The sequence below is a fragment of the Penaeus japonicus genome, unplaced genomic scaffold (genome assembly GCF_977035675.1).
Source record: "Penaeus japonicus unplaced genomic scaffold, GWHDUDI00000001_assembly GWHDUDI00000013, whole genome shotgun sequence".
Taxonomy (NCBI): Eukaryota; Metazoa; Arthropoda; class Malacostraca; order Decapoda; family Penaeidae; genus Penaeus; species Penaeus japonicus.
The window spans coordinates 17,221,317-17,226,316 of NW_028234415.1; positions in this window are offsets into that span (position 1 = coordinate 17,221,317).

Here is a 5,000-nt window from a genome sequence, read left to right on the forward strand (position 1 = left end):
GAGAGAGAGAGAGAGAGAGAGAGAGAGAATAACAATAACAATGTCGACAAAAATAATAATCACTTCCGCTGACTGAGAAAGGTTACGTAATCGGTGCCGTATATTTATACGTCCTTCGAATGGAAAGTTAATTGGTATAGCAACAAGATTACTCGAGAAGTTAGTGATGATCGTTATGGCCTCATACCTTTAGCCCAGTTGATTAGATTTTGATTATTGAACTATCCAAATAACAACCTAATCATGCATTCTTTGGTGGCAAAGAAAATGGCAAATGACAACACTTCAGCCACAAATAGATCTTTAGTGTTATGATCATATGAAGGAAATTTGCTGTTTAACAAACATGTGCCATTAAAGCACATCGTAATACCCTAGGTGTGCATCTTTTGGCATGTACAGCAGTGCCTTAGTTGTACTACAGTTGTGGTAGACTTGTCTTTTTTTCTTTTTTTTTAACTGGATTTTACACCACTGGTTTTCAAACTTAAATGTAAATATCATTATTTATATTCTGGCTATTAGTTTTATAATTTGTGGTATTATTATCATTTCACAATCTTTATTCTCGAGTCGTGTTTTCAACCCATAAAGTCCTCTTCTCCATGATGGTGGCGTACCACGTCTTGCATATCAAAGTCCCATTCACGCGAATCGTGCTATGTCAATAGTACAATCTAGAGCTGACGGCAAGTTTCCGTTAGCAACACACACCTTATCATCGTCCCGCAGCCATTCCCCTTGTAGGCCCTTCTCTGCCTGAGCCAATCAGACACCAACGCCTCCCACCTCCCTTTTGTTGTGAAGGGAACGTAGTGTGTTAAAAAACAGTGCTGGTGTTGTATATCTTACTATTTATACATTAAAATGCATGTCATTACTCATTGTTTTAATATGTGTGGGATACGCATGTGCTTGATCATTTATTGACATTGTCATTCGTATCTGAAGGTTATCCCTGATATTTGATATATGACATGTAAATGAAATATGCATTCTGTGGTGTATAAAATCAAACTAGAAAAATGGCATAATTTTTAATCAGGGTGAGAAGACAAGTTAAAGTTGGTGTTTTTTCTAAGGAATGATCATTGCTAAAGAGTACATTTGTTGCAGAGTGGTAGATGAGTAGCGTTATGAGTTACTTGAAGGTTGCCAAAAGTGGATTATTTAGGCAGAATGAGAATATGAGAGTAGGTTAACCCAGTAGTTGCCAGCCAACGACCCTTGACCAGTTATGCCTGCCAGCCAATTTTAATTCAACACAGAAAAATATTTAATCTGAAGATTATGAATACTTGAGCGAGATTTTACTGCATTTCAATATGACCAACTCGTGCAGTGGTATACCACTGGCATTCTACAGGTAAAGGAAGACTTATGGGGTAGATTTAGTAGACTCTCAATAAAGAATTGGTAGCACATCAGTGTTAATGATAGAGTGCTACTCTCTGTTTGTATGTACATATTTTTTATTACTTACTAGTTTATCACCAAGATGACTGTCACCAGGATTTGGAAAAAGCTAACTGATGACCTTGATGTTTTTATTTGATGTGGGTTGGCTATGGTCAATGGACTATGAGTAGATGATGGGGTAGATTGAGAGTAGAGTTGTGATAAAGTGTCGATGTTTAGATTAGATTATGTAGATAGAGTGTATTTAGATTAGAAGAGGGTGTATTAGGATTAGATTTGCAGTAATTATTTAAAAAGGAGTAGAAAGAGAAAAAATGATGCTTGGAATAGGTGAAAATTTATGGCTAGATTACTTGTACCCTAAGTATACCTATGACTTCATATTTTACATAGTTTATTGACGAAATGTGAAACCTCTATGTAAGATTATTCTTTTTCCTATCTTTCTTGAGTGTGATCTTGTTCTCTTTTGTTTGTGGGTAAGGTATGTGTATATTTATGGATTATAGTGAAAAGAGGGTAAAAAGGTTATACAAATAGTTAATATCTCATCGTGATGGAAATATTTCCATTGGTTTCCAGCTACTGCAGCGAACCTCTTTTTCTTAAATTACTCTTTCAATACTCTTAAAATAATGAGCATACCAATTAGTCTTGAACACTGGAAAGTACTTACATTCTGAGCCCTAGTAAGCACTTTAATTGCATTGAAAATACGGCCAATTTGCCAGGTAATGATGCCTCAAGTGGATACATTAGCTATTGGTAGTCCCAGGCTAAGGTGGATAATGAGTGGAAATGTGATGAAGAGAGGTAAATAAGTAGACGTTTTGAGGGTATATGAAGACTGATAGGGACTTTAAGTCAATTAAGTGCAGATAATATATATTATGAAAAGGGGGTAGAATAAGTAGATTTTATATGTATGAGATATGCATATAGATTGCAACTAACGGCGGCGTTTTTTTCAAGTTTCAATATTATTATTATTATCATTACTATCAGCAGCATTATTACGATTCAGTAAATACATTTCTGATATACGATTCAAGAGAAGATAGCTCTATCTCCACAGCTGGCTTTTCAACAGCATTAATACCATAGGACATACCGCGGCAATATTCGTTAGGCAAGCTATGGTAGGGACGCAGTGACACTGACAAAATATGCCACGACAGTATGCCCCACAAGATGAATTACAAGGTTAACGAATGAAGGACTTCTGGTATATATTGATAATGGACCAAAACGGCGTATATGCTTTACAATGGCTGCCGCGAAATGGAAAACCCTTTGTGTTCGGAGAAATGTTCAGCCTCTGAAAATGATATTGTGAATTTATGGCCTCGTATTCTGCTTAGTTTATTAAAGAAATATGTTCACCTCTATTTGAGTTTAACCTTTTTTTCCCCCTATCATAGCGTTTGTTTCATCTATCGTTGTGTTGACAATATAGTGCCATTCTTTAATAAGAGTATTATTATTTTATGTATGCGCACGTCCTTGCTTAAGGATGAAACAAAATATAAACTACAATATAAGGATTTAAGATAAAGTCGATTCTTTAGGAAGTATGTTTTCCATATCTAAATATATCTTCAATAGAACACATATTTCGATTCCTACTTTCAGATATTTTTCGAGCTATTGCACGGCTGAGATATGATGACGGTGAAACGTTTTGCCCTTTTATGAAATTAATGTATTGCAAGATTCTGCATTACTCATGGCAGAGCAAAATCTTACCTATTTATTTTCGTATACTTTATAACAATATGCCTGTATATCTGATATATACGACGACAATATGAAGCAAATGGACTTAGATTTGTAGAAAATATACATCTTTTCATACCGAAAAAAACAACCGAGATCGTCTTACTAGCGGAAAGTAGCAATAGCTATTTCTCAAGCGCTGGTTCATGTAATGTTAAAATTTACACTGGTGCCAAATATAATTAAATAGCGATTGTCTTTTTTTTCAATTATGACGTAAATCAGTAATTCGAAATGAGAGAGGGAGGTGGGTAAGGAGGGAAAGAGAGAGAGGGAGGTAGGTAGGTAGGTAAGGAAGGAAAGGAGGAAGGGGGTAGGGAGGAAAGTAGATAAGGAGAGAAAGAGGTAGAGAGAGGGAAGAAGGCAGATAGGTAATGAGGGAAAGAGGGAGGGAGGGAGATAAGTAAGGAGGGAGAGAGGCAGAGAGATAGGTAATGAAGGAAAGAGGGAGGTAGGCAAGGAGGGAAAGAGGAAGGGAGGGAAGGATGTATGTAAGGAGGGAAGGAAGGAGAGAGGGTGGTAGGTAAGGAGTGAAAGAGGGAGGCAGGTAGGTAAGGAGGGAAAGAGGGCGGGAGATAGGTAAGCAGGGAAAGAGGGAGGGAGGGAGGAAGGCAGATAGGTAATGAGGGAAAGAGGGAGGGAGATAAGTAAGGAGGGAAAGAGAGAGGGAGGGAGAGAGATAGGTAATGAAGGAAAGAGGGAGATAAGGTAGGAGGGAAAGAGGGAGGGAGGGAGGGAGGGTGGTAGGTAAGGAGGGAAAGTAGGGAGGTTGGTAAGAAGGGAAAGAGGGAGGAGGGCAGATAGGTAATGAGGGAAAGAGGTAGGGAGGGAGATAAGTAAGGAGGGACAGAGGTAAGGAAGGAAAGAGGGAGGTAAGGAGAGAAAGAGGGAGGGAAGGAGGTAAGGAGAGAAAGAGGGAGGGAAGGAGGTAAGGAGAGAAAGAGGGAGGGAAGGAGGTAAGGAGAGAAAGAGGGAGGGAAGGAGGTAAGGAGAGAAAGAGGGAGGGAAGGAGGTAAGGAGAGAAAGAGGGAGGAAGTAAGGAGTTAAAGAGGGAGAGAGGTAAGGAAGGAAAGAGGGAGAGAGGGGGTTAAGGAGGGAAAGAGGGAGGGAGGTAAGGAGGGAAAGAAAGAAGGAGGGAGGGAGGGAGGTAAGGAGGAAAAGGAGGGAGGGAGGTAAGGAGGAAAAAAAGGGAGGGAGGGAGGTAAGGAGGGAAAGAGGGAGGGAAAGAGGGAGGGAGGTAAGGAGGGAAAGAGGGAGGGAGGGAGGGAAAGAGGGAGGGAGGGTGGTAAGGAGGGAAAAAAAGGGGAGGGAGGTAAGAAGGGAAAGAGGGAGGGGGGGGGAGGTAAGGAGGGAAAGAGGGAGGAGGTGAGGAGGGAAAGAGGGAGAGAGGTAAGGAAGGAAAGAGAGAGAGAGGGAGGTAAGGAGGGAAAGAGGGAGGGAGGTAAGGAGGGAAAGAGGGAGGGAGGGAGGTAAGGAGGGAAAGAGGGAAAGAAAGAAAGAGGGAGGGAGGGAGGTAAGGAGGGAAAGAGGGAGGGAGGTAAGGAGGGAAAGAGGGAGGGAAGGAGGTAAGGAGGGAAAGAGGGAGGGAGGGAGGAGGAAAAGAAGGAGGGAGGGAGGTAAGGAGGAAAAAAAGGGAGGGAGGGAGGTAAGGAGGGAAAGAGGGAGGGAGGGATGGAGGGAAAGAGGGAGGGAGGGAGGTAAGGAGGAAAAGAGTGGTGGGTGGGAGGGAGGGAGGGAGGGAGAGGAGGGAGGAAGGGAAGGAGGGAAGGAAGGAGGGAGGGAGGGAGAGAGAGAGAGAGAGAGAT